Source organism: Delphinus delphis, chromosome 19 (assembly GCF_949987515.2).
Source record: "Delphinus delphis chromosome 19, mDelDel1.2, whole genome shotgun sequence".
Classification (NCBI taxonomy): Eukaryota; Metazoa; Chordata; class Mammalia; order Artiodactyla; family Delphinidae; genus Delphinus; species Delphinus delphis.
The window spans coordinates 55,911,447-55,931,172 of record NC_082701.1 but is presented as its reverse complement, the minus strand read 5'-3'; the positions used below and the strand labels follow the sequence as shown (position 1 = coordinate 55,931,172).

Sequence of the window (19,726 nt, the reverse complement as noted above, 5' to 3'; positions counted from 1 at the left end):
TCCTTCAAGACTAAGGTCCGGTTTAATTGAAGCCCGAACCTCTGACCTGATGTGATCCCCTCCTCCTTTCAATCCCCATGGGACCTGCCTGAACCACTTGGAAATGTGGCTGCACCTGAGGTGAAATCGAAATGCTGCAAATACAACAATCACTTGTCAAGAATTACAGAATTTAAAAGGTGATAAGTCTGTTTCTGATTTCACATGATAGCACTGTCACTCTAGTTGGTAAATGAAAATACAGACTGTCCATTTTTTGGTTCAATCTTTTTTTTTTAACTTTACTGAGATCCACTTGATATACAATAAACTGCATGTATTTAAAATATATGATTTGGTTAAGTTTTGACATCTGTACACACCCCTGAAGCTATCACCACATGAAGACACCGCACGCATCCATCTTCCCAAAAGCTCGGTCATGCCCCCTTGCAGTCCCTTTCCCCCACCCTCCTGTCCACACCTCATCCTTAAGCAGACACGGAACTACTCTGTGCCCCTATAGACTATTTGCATTTTCTAGACTTTTACGTAAATGGAATCAAATAATATGCCCCCTCTTTGTCTGGATTTTTTTTCACGTGGCATAATTATTTTGAGATTCATCCTACCACTTAGTGTATCAATAGGTCATTCCTTTTTACTGTTAATATTCCATGACATGGTAATACCACAATCTGTACAGCCATTCACTTGTTGCATATTTGGGTTGTTTCCGGGTTTTACCTATTACAAAAAAGCTGTGATGAACATCTGTGTATAAGTCGCTGCATGAACACATGCTTTTATTTCTCATAGGTAAACACACTGGAGTGAGTCATCGAGGAGATGCATGTTGAAACTACTCAGGAAACTGTTCCACGAGGTGGATTGCCACGTTACCTTCCTGCCCCCAGAGTATAAGAGGTCCAGTCCCAGAGCCTCCAAGAACTAAGCTTTGGGTCATCTCTTGTGGCAAGGAACTACAGCCGTCCAAGGACAAAGGGCACGCGGACTGGCCAGCAGAAGAAGGTAGTTATAAACACCAGCTACAACCCTACGACCAGTTGCAGAAACAAGGAATGTAATAGTTCTGAGTATTTTCTCCTTGTTTTGCTATAAATATGTTTGTATATATAAACCACATTTTTTATTTGTCTCCCATTCTCCTACCACTGAATATATGCTAATAGTATTTACTCTCATGCCTCAGTATTGAAGTTACACAGGATCAGTTGGAAGAGAAGTGAACATTCCCCCAGAGATGAATAAAGGGACTTTGCCTCCTCTTTCAGGGAGTGGATCAGTGAACTGTTGGTTGTAAGGAGAATTTCATCATGTTCAGTGTACACACAACTTTTTGCTATCGCCTTATCTGGAAGTACGACTGAAGGGTGTATCCAAGCGCCAGGCCGACAGCGACGAGCTGTGATGGGTCTGTGCCGCGTTGATTTAGCTCACCGGGAACCATGCTGCCCGGAATGCCCTCTCCCCACAGCTGCAGCTTAGGGGCAGCCACGGAAGCACACATGAGACCTGGAAGGTGGGAATGCAGGAGCGGCCATGTTTACACTTGCAAAACTGGTGTGAGGTCTGGCTTCACTGCGGCTCACACGTGGCAGCTGGATCCGTTGGCTCACCTTGCTGGCCTGGAGCGGCACGGGGCCCGCAGCTGCCCCCCGAGCTTGTCCACGTCTCGTGACCCTGGGCCAAGTCTGTGTGCTGTTCCATGGTCAAGTGCATGCTCTCCTGCAGGTCAACCTGCATCATCAAAGGTGCAGGCTTGGAAGCGGCAGGAAACAGACACGTGGTCCAGTCTTTTCTCATGCACTTCTGCTCCTCCTTGTGGATTCCGGGTCACTCCTGCTCACCTCTGCTTTCCTCAGGCCTGGCACCAGGTACAGGGGCAAGAGGCTTACAGGACTGCAACACATCCATGGTCCCACCAGGCCTAATCCCTTATATCTCTCAAGTGGTTCCGACATCCTGATCAAACCTTAACTGATACAGGCCTCTTCTCTAATACTTTCAACAGGGCTGCTGTTTAAAAGTAGTTACCTGTCCAGTATGACCATCTTATGATCTCAATGACAGGCTTCCTGAGATATGTGAATATCCCATCCTTAACGTTAAAGGGAACTATGCAAATAGGCACTCAATAAATAATTTATTAAATAAATCATCATTGCAAGTAACTATATTTGTAGACTGAATTACATGTTGAAACGATTTACAATTTATAAGTGTTAAAAATTCTTTGAATGTGTTCAAGTTACACATAATTAAAATGTTCCGTCTGTCACATTCCCTCCCTTCCCCAATATTCAAACACATTCTATAAGTATTTGACTTATTAATTTAATTTCACAGGACTAATGAGGATTCCAATTACAAATCATGTTATTTAAATGCTGGTAAGGTGTTATCCAATATAACACAGAAACTCTTGTATAAATAACTATCTTGGCAGTTCTCAAGTCTGTGCGCGTGCACACACACACACACTTAGTTCAGGAATTCTAATGAATGGTTTCATCTGGATGAAAAAAGATGTTATATTTTCTCTGTTTCTGGCAAGTCAGCCATCCAAAGATGGGAACTGAGGTCTAGAACACAGCAACTGAACTGCAGGGTGCCAAAACTTGGCAGTAGCTTCTGACGCCCACGAACGCTCAAATTTATCAGGACAAGCGACATCTGGGTAGAAATACCACGCTGACCAAGACTTCTGGTTCATTCCAGCGAGGGCCAGACAATTCCTCCAAGTACATTATGCTGCTTTACGCTGTTTTTCATGCGTTGCCTATAATGCCTTTCAGTGAGGCTCACTGCTTTGGTTTAGCTATTGAAACCACATTCCCAAAACGTAAAGCGGCGGTGATACAGATGAGAAATTTAAACACTTTAGAACATATAGCTGGCTTGATAATCTACTCACATTTTTCCCCTGTGCTTTGCAATTTTTTCGTAATGTTATTATCATTTCAGTTGGCTCCAACTACGTCCGAAGCAGAGAAGTAAAACTGCTACAACTTGTGTTGAAAATAAAATACAAATGTTGTCTTACCAACCCTTAGAACACACTGTTCGGCCCTTTTCATATACCCTCGCTGCTTCGAATACCACCCCCAGTGATACGCTTCGGTGAACACACTTGGACAGCCGCTCAACCCAGGCCTGTCCTCTCGGGCCCTTCCTTTAGAAGGCTCTAGTCATTAGGTCTCAAATGGCCATGTCACCCAGTACTTTACCCCACGCCTGGACACAGTGACTGGTTTACTGAGTGGTATCGGATTCAAACAGAGTCTTTCCTTGGGATTTTACAAACCAAAAGCCCAGGAAGGTATGTCCTCCCTTCTCTTGGGTTGCCTGTGGCCACGGAACAGGAGAAAGGGAAGTGGAGGAGAGGCCCAACACTGATTCCTTGGGTCAAGTTACCTCCAAGGCTCCACCTCCGCCCTTTCCAGTTGAAGCCAACACCATATGGGTCCGGGCCTCTTAGTTCCAACATCCCAATACAGGAAAGGCTGTAAGAACTTCAAACATCAGAGCAGTGCGTTGCCCAGGAGTGAATAATACTTGCTTTTCCTTCAGCAAACAACTTATTTTCTGTCTATGTTCATTTCCAAAAGAAGTTTTTCTCTCAGTCTCTTTCCCTCATAAAAATCCGTCGTTCTTCTGGAATTCTTTTCATTTAAAATTTCCCCTTTAATCCCAGCTCCCCACCCCACCAGCCTCCACTGGTGACACTCCTCCTAGTTTCTTGCCCCCCAGCTATCATATGAGCTGTTATATGAGTCAGGCTCTTGGGGCTGCAAATGGTAGAAACACAACCCAAACAGCTCAAAGCAAAAATGGGGTTTAATTTCTTACTACAGGGCTGTGCCTGCTTTTAGGAATTACTGGGTCCAGTGCCAAATGTGCTGTCATGATTCTGGCTCTTTCCGTCTCTCGCATCTACCCCGAGCACTCCTGCATGCAGGCGCCTTCCAGGAAGCAGGCAAAATGGCACAGGCAGCCCTAGACTCTCATCCTCCTGGTGACCCTAGCAGAAAGTTTATTGCCTGATACCTCCAAAAGAAAAGTCCAGAACCACCATGGCCATGAATCCTCACAGCTAGGTGATGATGCGACTAGCCTGTGACCACGGGGAGGGTGCAGGTGGAGAGACACAGTGATACTGTATCGCCCTCAAATCGTGAGTGTTATTTTCTCGATAGGAAAGGACAATTCTATTACCAGAAGAAAATGGGAAGATGTTAGGCAGACGGATGCAGTGAAATTATTTCTAACTCACTGTAAAGCTAACAGCCCCAAATCATTTCATCTCACGTCATACCTATAAAATAACTTGCCTACGTTACTCCTAGTTTAAGTATCTGAAAGGCATTAATCATTATAAACATAGTAAATAATTTATATTAATCTTTGTCTCATAATCAGTTTGGGGATCAATAGTTCTGTCTATTTAACAGAGTAGTAAATGGATTACTTTTTCCTCCTTGTAATCACATGAAGATATGGGTCACTATTACACCAATGGGTAAATATTTATTAGATTCCTAATATCAGATTTGTGCTTTTCTATTATACCATGCTTTTATATTAGTAGATAATTATTATTATTCCAGAGAGATGCTGCTCAGATATAAACTATACTTATTAGCCCTTCTAACAGATAACAACATACTTACCACACTACTGAATTTTGTAAGCTAAAATGACACAGACACCAAAAGCAGGTCGAAATATAACTTGGCCCTAGTGATGAACTTCCTATTCCTATTTTGATTAATTACACGCTATGCAAAAAGTAGATGTGTTCTAGAGATGTCTGCAAGTCAGGCTCAGGAAATATTGACTTTGATAACGAGGTGCAACTTTTTCTTCCCCTATGCTAAATAATGGGGGCAACGTTCTTCTAAAGACTCAAAGGAAAAACAAACGTGTGAACCCTGTCAGAGTTTGTTTTTCCATCCATCTTCTCAAAGCTGTCAACAAGTGTTTGTCATTCCAGTATGGCTCACAGCCTCCCAGGTCCAAGATAATGTCTCAATCGGTCTCAGACCAAGTTAAAAGGGATGTTAACAAAAATAAATAAATAAAGCACCGGGAGAGGCACCTTATCCAGCAGGGTTCCACATACCATTACTTTCAGCTTACAAATCAGTTAAGATACGCGGTCAGCCATGGCTCTTTGGTTGTTACCAGTGTTCCACAGCCATACCAAGAATAAACAAATTAAGTGAGACTCGCTGTTCCCATTGATTTTTCCCCACGAGGTATTTGAAATAAGGTGTGTGTGTGCTCAACGTGGTGCTGGGGTAATGTTCTCCTCCAAACATGCTACTCAGGCCGTCGCTCATTAAGCTGTATTTTAAGGCTTCGTCCTAAAAGGTCACCCAGCACTTATCAGAGGCCTGAAGTACCATATCCTATAAGTAAAAGAAAACTCAGAAAGTTGCACTGGTTTTGACGAGCTTCAGAAATGGTGTTATAGGTCACCCTTTCTCCTGCCAGAGGGAACTCAATTTGTAACACTGCTTTCTGAAAAGAGATGGAAGGAAAACACAGCAAAATATTTACAAGATCTGGGTAGAGAGATGTGGGGTGAGTATTCTTTTTGTATTTTATAATTGTCTATACAGACCATGTATGTTCTACTTAGGAAAAAGAAAAAGTAATAAAAATTTTTACCTAAATGATACAAATATAAAATCTGGACAGACCTTCGTTAGGTTAACTAATAAAGAATAACTAAACTTATCTAGTAGAAAGCCAATATCAATGGAGCCTTAGTCAATTAGAATCCTTTTTTTCCCCCAGAAAGAACCACAGGATAAAATGCTGATCCTAAATATTTCTCAAGGACACCCATTTCCCTCCATCCTTGGTGCCACTCCTTTAACTCAGGCGACCATTTTATTTTGCCTAGATTACAGCGACTCCCCACACTTCCTATCTGCATTATTGATTACCCCTATCAATTTCTCACACAGCAGCCAACACGATCTTTTCAGGTACAAACCTGATCATGTTAGTTCCCAGCCTAAAACTCTTCATGGTTACCCGCTGCCCAGGGAATAAAGTCCAGGCACTCACGTGGCACAGAAAGCCCTTCACAGAAGCTCCGGCCCCTCTACCTCCCGAGGCCTCATCTTCTCTCGCCCCTGATTGCTCCCCTCTAAGGGTCAGAACCTCCTGTCAGGTCCTCAGGGGCACCCCGCCCGCAGGGACCCTTCGCGGTAGCCATGCCGCATCCATCATTAGCGCAGAGCTGACTCACTGGTCTGCCATACATTCTGCTTCTCGTGTGTGCCTCGGCAGTGGAGCTCTGCCCGAACAACCACCGACAGGACAAGAGGGCTCACTTCAAGTTCAGAGTCACCAGTTTCAAAGGGGGCTCGTACCACTCCCTGGTGAGCCCCCTGGACCTCTCTAGCCCACTGGCTCTGCTCCCCTTCACGGGAGGGTGGGGGCGAGTTCAATCTGGTCCGCTCTCAACCGATGGGTGCAGCCTCCTCCTTCCCTCCACCTGGGCTGGCGACCCTGTTCCCTCCCACCTCCTATGAAACCTAGTCCATCAGGCACCCCTTTTCTCCACAGCATGGTGTCTTTTAGCTGGATCTTTCCCACCCCCACCTCAACATGCTTAGTTTTCCCCCAAGCCCACACGTCTCCCCGTGTCATCAGCAGACTTGAGCACCAGCTTAGCATTTGGAAAAGAGAGGACGTGGTCTCTGCTCCTACAGCACATGAAGTTCGGGCCCCTCATCTTAGCCAGCACGGTCAACAGCAGGAGGTGTCCGGGGCGAGGCTAAGAACCCTCCAGAGATCTCGCAATAAGCTCCAAGGGATTTCTATTCTAACACCTGCCAAGGACCATAATTCCATCTTTGCAAAAACCATTTTTAAAACAGGTAATTCTGAAGGCCAGTTTTGAAGAACAATAAGGAAATGCATTAAAGTCCACTAAAGGCGACTAATATGAACAGACTATTTAGATTTCAAATTTTTTTTTCAAACCCAACTTTTTAAAACTTGGGTCTCACAGATTAAAGGAACCTTTCCTCAACTAGTGCTACTTCATCCTAATCTAATGGGGACAAAAGACTAGCAAATTAATAAAGTCTTGTGGATCCCTCCACAACTATAAAAAAACAGGCATGCTGACTGAAACCATTAATGGTGATAAACTAGCAATAATATGACAAGTCTGACCTCTGAAACAGTTCCAAAGAGCTGTTTGGAGCTTAAATGCTACACTACACTACAAAGAGCTTAAATGCCACCATTAAAAAAAAAAAATAGAACATGAACATTTTAAAAGGCAAGAAATAAGTAAAATCACCTTTATCTGGGATCCATGGCAGAAGAACGAAACGATACTCGAAAAGAAAAGGTTATACCACAAGGTGAGCAGTAAAACTGGCAAATCTACAGAGATTCAGCTGCTGCTCTGATACACATCTGGTCCCACCGGGGCGGGGGTGGGAGCTACAGAAATCATTAAGCCACCGGAGATGTTCCAAACAAAGAAACTGTAAAATTCTTAACTATAAAGCAAAGGAAACACACTTAATCCCTCAGGGGTTGCAGTATGTATTTCAACTGGGTGATCCCCTCCCTCGCGAGGACACGTCGATACACCAAAACCTGGAGTAACACAAAACCTCCCCTGTCCGCATGTGGCCCAGAGCCAGCCTGCGCTGGCACCCCGGCCCCTGTTGGTTTAATCGTCGCGTTACTCTACACACCCAGGAGGGGGCGGCAGAGAGGAGGAGGCTGGGGGAATGGGGGAAAAATGTGTCTCACTCATTCTGCCGATCAGAGAATAAATACCTTAAAAATATAGTTACGCAGGCCTTCTGTAAATGTTCAATAACGTGTTGTAAGATTAACACATTTCTTCTCAGATTACGGTTTATTTTTGAACTTCAGATCCTATACGGCTGCAAAGGGAAATGATTCGTCTTCTGAGGAGACACCAACTACCTACTTACTTACTATGTTATCTTAAGCAAAGTGACTCGAAACCGCTCTTTAATGACCCCATTCCCTTCTGTCTCTGAGATTCTGTGATGGGGGTACAATTATAGTGCATTTTAACTTTAGTAAAATTTTTCTGCTGCCTATTTTCCCCTACAATCCTCAGTCTCTTACTGATCACCTGAAATTATTTTTAAATAACCTTTTGAAAGTCTTCGTGCTGAAAGCAGGTATATTACAAAATGAGCTTCTTTAGGAACTTAAGTGAAAAAGAAAAAGACTGGAATGGTGAATAAAAACAATGACTATTACATCAAAACAATAAATAAATAATAATGGAAATAATACTTGAATCAAAAAATAAAATAGCACATAAAATATATTGGGGCATTTTCAAAGGCTTAAGAAGGGAACACAGGTGTTATATAAGTAGTCATTAAGTGGAATACTTCCGACAGCCTTTTATAATTGTTTCTGTTCCTATATTCCCACTGCTTTCCTTTCAACCTGATTACTGGACATGCCTTGATTCTGTGTCTGATATATTCAGAATATGTATCTGAGCATAGAGTTGGGCCTACAGAGAAGGACCTACAGTTCCTTCACTGAAACACAGGAAACGGCGGAAAATTCTTTTGGTAGGGCAAGACATATGTCATGGGCAAGGGAAGGATACTGGGAAATTTCCCAGAACTGAGAAAAGTTTAAGTATAGAACTTCTTTCCTGAGAAGCCAAACAAAAACCTGTGACATGTTATAAGCATGGTTACCGTGTTCTGAGAGTGTAACACGTGCATTGACCACCTTACAGAACGATGCCGAAGTAACACAGTGGTTGATCCACGGAAGAAACGCTTTCCATCCACACACACAATATTTTCAGTCTTCCTGTTAAAAGCAAACCGGGAAGAAATGTTTCCTTTTCTAAGATATGTGGATAAAAATTCCAAATTACTTGGAGTTTCTAGGAGAGAAAAGATATAATAGGGTTCTGACGTTCACTTTGAGTTTTTCAGTGGGAACTTTTTTAAAGTTTTAAATTTAATTAATTAAAAGTGGCATTAAAGAGAACTTAAATATTTCTAACTTTTCTGTCAAATATCAATATAATCCCAGAAAACAGGCAAACATTTAAAAATGCCTATGAATTACAGTAAGTGATATGTGACTGTGAACTTATTAGTATGATCATGCAGCTTAGGTGAATGGCTAAGCTATTTATTTGGTCATCAAATCCCAATACTTAAAGAATTGCAACCGATTACATGTCCATGTAGTTTCTGTCAGCATCACAGTTTTTTGCCTCAGAGGCAATTCTTAGAATATATACAATTTTCTGCGTTTGCACAACTATCCGTGTAAAGTAGCAATCTAGTTTTCTAATAAATATGAGTTAAACGGACAGCATTAATGTCTTAATGAAATACTTCCAAACAGAAAAGGTTCTAATTTTAACGACCACCTTTCTTAACCAGTTTTAATTTTTTTTTTTTAATTTTAATTTTTTTGGCTGCACCTCACGGCTTGCAGGATCTCAGTTCCCCGACCAGGGATCAAACCCGAGCCCCCAGCAGTGGAAGCCCGGTGTCCTAACCACTGGACCGCCAGGGAATTCCCCTCCAGTTTCCTTTTAAATACACTAATGGGAGGGCAGGCTTTCAAAGAGATGCAAGTACTCCCTTTCTTACTGTTGGTGACGGGAGACAGTGAAAGCAGCAGAAGGAAGCCTCTACGCTGAGGATGGGTAAAAAAGCAAATGAGGAGGAGCTGGCACCAGGTTAAACTCTAAACGGTACCCAGAGTCAGATTTTACGGACAAAACATGTAAGAACTTATTTGAGTGCACGTCTAATCAGAGATTTTACTTTAGAAATACCAAGTGGACCACCGTTCTCCTATATTTAAAAAAAGCCTTCCAGGGGCTTCCCTGGTGATGCAGTGGTTGAGAGTCCGCCTGCCGATGCAGGGGACACGGGTTCGTGCCCCGGTCTGGGAAGATTCCACATGCCACGGAGCGGCTGGGCCGGTGAGCCATGGCCGCTGACCCTGAGCGTCCGGAGCCTGTGCTCCGCAACGGGAGAGTCCATGACAGTGAGAGGCCCGCGTACCGCAAAAAAAAAAAAAAGCCTTCCAGATCATGTACTAGTCTCTCTTCTGTGAAGCAGAGAAACCCTGAATTTATGTGCCAGGAAAACAGTAAGTAACTACCACTCCCACAAGCAGCCACAGCAGACAGAAAGGCAAACAGACTTTTATAATTAAATCTGTAATGATGAAAAACAATGTTGCGTAATGAATGCCTTTATAAAAACACAGTCTGCCGAACTACCTAACCATTAAGACATTTATTTCAGTTTATCCGTTGACAGTGACTTTTATTCCATAACGAGACGTGACTTCTCATTCTTTAAAAGACAGTCTTTACAGGTATAATACAAATTAATAAGACAAGTCACACTGGGAAGAGGGGTTTGGGACTTCCATCAACTGATCTTTAACAGATAAATTAGAACTATAACTTATAATTAGGCTTAAAAATCCCAGACAATATCCACATATGAATTCTTGAAAGAATATATGAGGAACAGCAATAAAGCAGAGTCTAGTTTATACTAGTATAATTTTTCAAAATGACAGCTCTTATAATTAAATATATTTGAGAGAATCTGTACCTTAAAAATATATAAATGAGAATATATACCTCATTTTATTTATCATAATGTGATGACTTAAAAATTAATTCTATTAAAAGTTTTTTTAAAAAGAAAACTACCACCACAAATCAAGATTTTGAAAGCTCAGATGTGACATTGCAATTAAATGAACAGGTTCGCTGAAGATTTACTGACCACATATTACGTGATATTTAATAATCTAAATTTTGTATTGCTTCATAACAAGTCAATGAGATTACTATTAAGGATATAAAATGCCTGAAATTAACAAAAACAGGAATATGAAAATAAGGATATATTATTTCAATATCATTTACAAAAGAAAAAGAAAACGTTCTTATGAAGGGCAGTAAGGAACTCTAAATTTAATGAGCTTAGTTTGTTTCTAATAAATTCCACTTCTGGAACTACATATCAAGGAAATGATATAGAAGTATAGGAGAAAACTACATGATAAAAATTTAAAACGTCTGCTGCAGGGTTGCTTTTAACAGATAAACACTGGAAGAGCACTAAAGGAACGGTTACAATGTGGTAAGACACCTTAATGGAACATCAGGCAGTCATTAAAGATGATAATTAAGACTCTAATAATCTGGGAAAATGCTTCAAACACTAATAATATAGTTTATAGTTTATAATTTGTTCAGAGTGGTGGGTCTATGGATTTTTGCTCTCTTTTTCAATTTTGTTTTATTATAATAATGAGAAAAATAATAAGCACAAGGAGTAAATTAAACAGATAGATGTGGCTACATTTAAAGAAAGATTTGCAGATGTTCTGGGAGTATTTTTAAAAATTAAATGTTACATTACATTTTCCAAACCACATTAAATCTTTTAGGTTTTCCAAAACACATTAGAAATGTAAAAGTTTCATCACAAACACTTTTGAAGGTTAGTTTGAGGGAGAAAGGCCCTTATAAACATGGCAGGTCAAGCAGACTTAAGAGAAGAGGCTTCTTTTAGAAAAGGTTTCTTCACTTTTAAGAAGTCTTCAAACCTATATTTTCCATAGCTTTATTTGTTTATTCATGGCTGTAGCTCGCTAAGGCCGTATTTCTCAGAAGTTTTGTTTTAATTTTACTATTATAGCATACTCTGATTTGCTCAAGAATTTACAGACATTTATTAGTCCAGCAAGCTTAGGACTACCAGCTGAAACCATTTCTGATACTAAATATTGGAGGTGACAGAGGGTTTCTTCCACGTAGAAGGCCTCAAGTGTGCACATCTGTAGTTTTTCCACTTTGAGCTGTGATGCTGATGAACAAAATACCTAAGTTTGCAATCACTATGCAATTTTATTTTACTGCTAAAAAATCCACTGACTTAGACATTACAAAAATATAAAGCTAGGTTATTTCATTTGAAACTGTCTTATGAAACCTTAAATAATAAAATTGTAAAACCTTTTATTTTGATCAGCTTTTTACTTGAAAGACAGTGCACATTCTCAGCTATGGATTTAGTAATGAAGGAAATATATTTCCCATGAGGTGACCAGCAAATTTGCTATGCATAAAATAATTGATGGATTCTGGCTAATATTGTGAGGGTTCATTCAAATGTTAGCTTCTCACAATAACCAGTCACAACGTGAAGCAGGTGAAAATCTATAGTTAGTTTCATGACTAAATGAATGTAACGGACAAGCAAACACAGAAGAGCAATGGGAAAATGCCTTCTTAATACTGATGAGGCTACAGCAATGCACTGACTTATTCTGAACAAATCAGGAATAAGTACCGCTATTAGCTATTACTCACCGAGGGTTTACTATTCCCACGCCTGGGCTCAGTGTTTTGTGTATTAAGCCTTATCTCCTGTAGGTAGGTATTACCATTATCTTCATTTGAAAGTCGAGATAACTGAAACCCAGACAAGTAATTAACCAGGGTCGTAAGGCTTGGATTTGAACCTGGGCTGCCTGAGTCCCTGTGCTCAATCATGGCCCTACACGCCACCCGGCACAGGAGGCTTGAGCGTGAGACACGGCTGGGATGAGGATGCTCTGAGGGGCTGCGAGATGGAGACCCTGGCCCCAGATCACAGCCCAGCTCAGGAGATAAGATACTTAATTTATAAAATAATGAGGCGGCATGATAAGATTCACAGAGATGCAGACGATAACTGCCCAAAATAAGGTTCAGGGGTATAATAATATAAAGAATATGTTTCGGGGCTTCCCCGGTGGCGCAGTGGTTGAGAGTCCGCCTGCCGATGCAGGGGACACGGGTTTGTGCCCTGGCCGCGGAGTGGCTGGGCCCGTGAGCCATGGCCGCTGAGCCTGCGCGTCCGGAACCTGTGCTCCGCAACGGGAGAGGCCACAGCAGTGAGAGGCCCGCGTACCGCAATAATAATAATATGTTTCAAATGATTTTATTCTTTTCCAAAAGAACCACTGACATGCTTAACTGCAGTGGAAACACAAAGTATTGGACACAATTCCAATATCCAACAATATGGGCTTAGTTAATGTAAATTTTGCTTTATTTGTATAATGGCATAATATACAAAATGTTTAAAGCCTTTTAAAAGCAAATGATATTGAGTGACTTGGGAAGTTCATGATTCGGTACTAAGAGAAAAAAATAAAATTATGACATGCCATATACAGTATAGTGCCTATCTGTGTATGTGTATTGAAAAAGATCGGACAAGAGCTATAAACCAATATATTATAACTGAGGGATGCTATTCCCTCTCTAAGGAAATTTTATTCATGAGTGTCCCTTTAATGATCATCACTGTATGAAATATTTGAAAGAATACTTCAAGAACATTTTGGTATTAAAGAGCTCTGATAACAATCACAAAACTAGTTGTAAATCTGCATGGAGAAAAACAACATAGAAATATAAGCAATTTGTCTAAGGCATGCCGATGAATCTCGATATAAACTGCATTTGACAACTGAAAATAGCAGTGATTTCCCAATACCGAATTGAAGAGATACCCACTCCACCCCAGCTCCCGGAATGTCAGGACTCAAATCCCTCTGTCCTTTTGACATCCCAGAGAGTGTCCTTTCCAGTCTATCTTAATGCTGTTTATTTTTTCTCCGTTCACCCATTTATTTTAAAGTGATTTGTTTTAGAAAGTTCTTACAGTTTGTAGATAAGCATGCGTCAGAATCCTAACCACAGTCTTTTAACACTACCCTTAAGATTTTCTGTATTAAAACATTAAATATATAATAACTCATAGGGAGAATTATTTTTATTCTCCTTATCTTGGTTCAGTGTTTTAAAAGAAGTGTAAATATTTGTTTACTTTCACTTTATATACATTCATTTCCAAAAGGAAAATTACTAGGTTAAAAGCTATAAATACTTTTGGATCTACCACTCAGACATATACATATTGTATTCACTATAATAATCTAATATTTGTTTCATAACACTCACAAACTTACCGTGTCATTAAATGCTATTTGGAAATGTGACTTTTATGATGTTCATAGCATGCCATTATATGGATAAGACATAATTTAACGGAGCCCATTTCTGTATGTTGAAATTATGTCTAACGAATTTTAATACATAAAATACATGCACGTATTTTGATAATTTAAAACATTTCTAGAAATGGAATTGCTGGGTTGAGGGGAATGTACATTTTTAACAATTTTAAACTATACTTCCAAAATTTCCCTCCAGAAAGACTGTCCCAATTTACATTCTCAACAGCCTGAGAGGGCCTGCCTTCCAGCATCCTCGCCAGCATTAGGTAAAACAATTAAAAAAAAAAAAAAAAAAAAACCTAAAACATCTTTACTCATTTAATTTCTCATTGATTTAAAAAAAGATTTCTCATTGACGTAAAAAAAAGATTTCAACATAGGATGTAAACTAAACCTTACAACCTTACAAAAAGTCTTAAGTTAATAAAGCGTTGATTGTTAAAATGAAGTCATCAGCACATGCAAATATCTGTATGAACAGACTACAGTCATGCATGTTTTTCTGTCCCCTTTCACTATAATTAATTCCAAACACTGTGAATCAAGGTAGAGTTCTTGTTCTGCTAACCTCATAAATAAGATAATCACAAAAAAGAACACCCCAGCAAAAAATGTATTTTGAAGGAGGAGATTCACTCTAAGTTTTGACATGCACATATCAAAAAAACAAATTAAGTACAGCATTCAAACAACAAGAGTCTCAACTGGGCTTTATGGTGAGAAATCTCCTATAACATCAGTATGGTGCGGCCAAGCCAACAGCAAAAAAGGGGGTTAAGCAAACTGGTAATGAATGAAAGCAAATCTAGACTTTTGGGTTAAGTAGCAAGAAAAACATCTATAAAAAGGTATATATAATTCCCCAGCTTTTCCTTAAAAGGATGCTTATTACTCAGAGGTCAAGTGAATAAGTCACACCTCATTTTTCTGTCATCTCTGAGAAAGAAAACGATGCACACAAACTAATTTTCTAGATTAATGAAGTAATTTTCTATTTTGAATAGCCAAGTATTTATAAAATTAAAATCAGTTTTGGATGGAAATGTTTCTAAAATTTCTCCTGTTTCTGAGCTTTCAGAACAATTTGCTGAGCCTCATCTGACCTCATTTGCAATGACTCAGGATGCCTGCCTTCATAGGAGATTGCTCGAACTCCTAAGCTTTTAAAAATAAATCACCTTTATTTTTCTTTGTTTTGTTTTATGCCAGCGTTTTCTTCCTCTTTACCTTCATCTCGAATCCTTATTACTTTTAATTTTCTGTCATTACTTAAAGAAAAAAAAAAAGACTAGACGGGGGCGGGGTGGGGGATGGTAGGAGAGGACAACCAACCAAACTACTTGATTAAATGCAATCATCAAAGGCAGCGCTTTTAGGGTGTTTGTTCCTCAATCTCTATTCCAAGCCCTTTACCGTGCAAATGCCTTTGCTTCTCTAGGTTTGAAAAAGGATTTCAACTGGAGGACAGAGGTGTGACTGACTTGCAATACTGAAATCTAACCGTTTCAATATGGTTGAAATATGGTGAAGGTGGTCAAACGGTACAAATGTCCAGGTATAAAAAAAATAAATCTGGTGATGTGGTGTACAGCACGGTGACTATAGTTAATAACACTGTATATATATTTAACAGTCGCTAAGAGAGTAGACCTTAAAAATTCTCATCACAAGAGTAACAAATTTGTAACTGTATGGTGATCATTTCATAATATATATAAATAGCAAATCGTTATGTTGTACACCTGAAACTAATATAATGTTACATGTCAATTATAACTCAGTTTAAAAAAAATCTAAAAATTCTAATAGATTCAGTAATAAGACTATGAAAAACAGTAATTCCATATTTGAACAAAAATTTAGAAAATGAAGATGATGTTCTCTATACACATTTAGAGAAAAACATAAACATTCTATTGCTTCTACAGTATAATGCTAGAAAGGCTCCATGTCTAGTACAGTGTTTTTCAAAGTGCAGTTCAGGGGCCGAGTGCATCAGAATCCTCTGAGGTACTTAATTACAAATGCAGATCCCTGGGCCCCGCCCCTGACCTTCTAAAACGAAGAACATCTAGGAGTGGGGACTGGAGCCTGCCTTTTCCATCAGCTCTGCAGATGAGTCTTTATATCCATAAAATTTCAGAACTACTAACCTAGAATCTAAAGCCGGTGGCGTGCTTGCGACATGCTAACACACTTTTGTTCCCAACAAAATAGCTGCATGAGCTCCAAAGAAATTTTACCATTACGATAATGGTTAATTACCAAAATTATTCAAAGATTTCAACTTCTGATTTTTAAAAAAAATCAAAGTAAAATGTGTCAACAGAACCAATAAACTAAACTGCGAAGGAAAACAAAGACCACTCCACGTAAAATCTGTAAGAGTCAACTATTCGCGAATGAACAGCTTTACAGCATGGATCTTTGTGCCCAAAAGGTAATAACAGAGATCTCATCATATATACATTAGGTTAATTTTAAAGATAATTTTTATATGTATAGTTATGCACAGTTGCTCTTTATTCAGAATGAAAGAACAAACATAGTGCTATGCTTTGGCCTTGTGGACAGACTCAAAAAGCATTTTGAAAACACGAAGGCAAGTTGGTATCCTGGCTATGATGTCATGTGATGTTTTTGCAAGACGCTACCACAGAGAGGAACTGGGTGGAGGGTATATGAGATCCCTCTGTATCATTTCTCACAACTGCATGTGAGTCTATGATGATCTAAAAATAAAGAGTTTAATTAAAAAAAAAAAACAAAACCTCCAAAGGCACTGATTTTACCCAGGTCTGGTCAAAGAACTACCGCTTTGGAAGGCATACTTTCTGCTACTGAAGTTCAGTGGCAATGCTGGCTTTATTAGCTTATTAAGCTAGCTGATTTCAAAATTCTCTCCGAAAGTGTACTACACCACACATATTCCTTGGGAACAGGTTTAATTTCCTTTTTATGTGCTTGTGATCCCTTCTTAGAGGTGAAACCATCTGTGTCCCACATATAAAGCAAAATTAGGCATCTTACAGTCATTCTGTGCCTCTGAAACCCTATCTGACAGAGGCGATGCTTTTCATCTTCCAATATGAGCAACCATTAAGGTAATTCTAAGACCCAGTTAATATTTTCCAGAAAACAGACATTTTCTAACACGTAAGTTGTTTACTAAAGCCAACAGATACTGTAACTTTGTATTTTTATCTCGATTTTCTTTAAGAGCACGTTAACAAGCATGTAAGCATATCATCAATAATATTCCCAAAGGTCACAAGTGTCAGAGACAACTCGATGAAACGTGAAAAACTATACTCTTTAAAGATCTAGATGGAATGGATTGTGAAGAATCATTGCTTTTTTCCTTCAGACACTAACATTCGTTGAATTTGAAGACATTATGCGGTCTGCATCACGAAGCCTTTTAGTTACAAGTAACTGAAAAACTGTTATTAATATTTATTGTGTAGAAAGGAATTCTTTAACACCAAAGCAAAGACCAAAGAGAGCTCAGAGACACTGGCTCAAAGAACCGCCGTGAACACCGGGGTTCCTCTCTGTAAAAGTCACGTCATTCAGCATCTAGGTTATTAACATGCTCACAAAAAGAAAAGATTTCTGTATGGTAACACAGAGTCTCACTTACGTCCCATAAAGTCAATGCAGACTAAAACTTCACTAATTAAGACTGTACTAGAATTAATGAAAAATCTGAATTAAAGACTAATTTTTCTTAAAAACGATGTTTCCTTCCTTGATTTCAATTATGATAAAGGTTTCATGAATTTAAAACTTTACTTAATTAGTCATTTTTTTCATCACCCATACTAGAGTCAGGATGAAACCGATTTCCATTTAGAAAACTTTTTCATTCTACAGAATACCATTTCGTAGTTTTAACAATATTTGGTGTTGGTAGTGACAGCAGGCATTTAAAATGCTTGATAACCAACTGTTTAAGTATCTTCAAATATATTTTGTCAAGTACTCTGTATTACACAGTGGGTATAATTACAAATCATGTTTGTTAATTCAATGAATTACACCATTAGCTACAATGGGGGCATATAAACATAGACACAGTGCCCACACTCAAAGATTACTCTTAATAAGAAGAAACTCTTCAAGAACTTTAGTATTCTGATTTAATTTGAAAAATAATACTGGATTTCTTCAGAAATATTCCATAATTTGAACCTTTCACAAATCCAGCTAGTACAAATTAGTGTAATTTAACTGTGGCTACAGTAATACAGATTAATGGATAACCAGAGGTCCCCTTAAAGCTTCCTTTAATGTATGAGTCACAAAAGTAATTTATTAACAATTCCTTTATTTAGTCCTAAATATGCATTTATAAAATATTTCTAATTATTTTTAAAAATACATTCAACAAACTACAGTTATTACATTTTTGATTTTTTGTTTTCACGGAAAGTACAAAAGTAAACTGCAGTCCAATCCAACTAAATGAATACAGTCTAATTACTGAAATACTAAGTTTTAAAGTTTTACTCCATCATTTCTAATAAAGAAAACTAGTGAATAAATGGCTTATTTTTAATAAATTGCAGGGAAATTCTAGGAAAGGTTTTCAAATTCACATTAACCCAAGCTTCATCTGGTCCCTGTGTAAAGAACTTCACAAGCATCACACATCCCCTCAATAAAGAAGCTACAAGAGTTACCACATTACAAATTTTTAACTTAAAATGTTCAACAAAATCTCCAACTGACTAAACTGTACTGTTTTCTTTAGGAATTAAATAAATCTAAAAGGAACTAAACTCAAAATCAGCACGGTTAAAAAGTTCTAATGACACAATTCTTTCAACATTAGATTATTAAATTTCTATAGCAACAGTGCATAATTTTTCTCTAATACTACCCAAAGATTTTTTACGCTATGATTTAGCATCAGCATAGGCAGAGAATAAGTAAAAATAACAAGGATTATTCTTTGATATAGTTTCTTAGCACAACAAATTTCTTTTTCTTCTTCTCAAATAATTTAATAGGTTAGAGGTTAAAATACATGTATATCCCACAGAAAATTTAACACTTTATCAAAAACTGTTCTACAATAGGCCAATGTAATTGTCAGATGGGAAAAAGTACATAAAATTTTATTTTTTAAGATTAGGAGAACATTATGGTTAGAAAATTTTTAAAAAGCAAACTTTTATGCTCAGATACTATGACCACCATTCATTAAAGTGCTTATAGACCCAACATGAGAGAAAGCAGAGAATCAAGCTAACGCATATTTAGTAATACAAGGATCATACCTCCATGTTGTTTAAAATTGATACATCAGTTGTTTTACTTCATATAAAACTTTTTCAGGTGAATGGATTTCACCATCTACACTTATCCTCCTTCGGAATTTAAAATAACAAAATTACAGAACCTGGTTTCATATACGCATCTTAGGCACAAGTGATTGAACAGCTGTGGAAATCTACGTCTCAAATATCAAAAATTCCTGATATAATAAAATGGTGTAAACTTAAACCATCCATTTCTAATCCAATTACTTTATCTCCTCATCTCATCTGCAATGATTTCATGATGTTTGGATAAGGAATGATGTGGCATTTTGTTCATGATTAAATTCTAA

General features: G+C 38.6%; 1 protein-coding gene across 1 annotated transcript in view; it reads right to left on the bottom strand.

Moving 5' to 3' along the window:
* Positions 1-19,726, bottom strand: part of COX10 (cytochrome c oxidase assembly factor heme A:farnesyltransferase COX10) — a 111,403-nt gene that overhangs the window by 36,075 nt on the left and 55,602 nt on the right. The gene's annotated exons all lie outside the window — the stretch shown is intronic.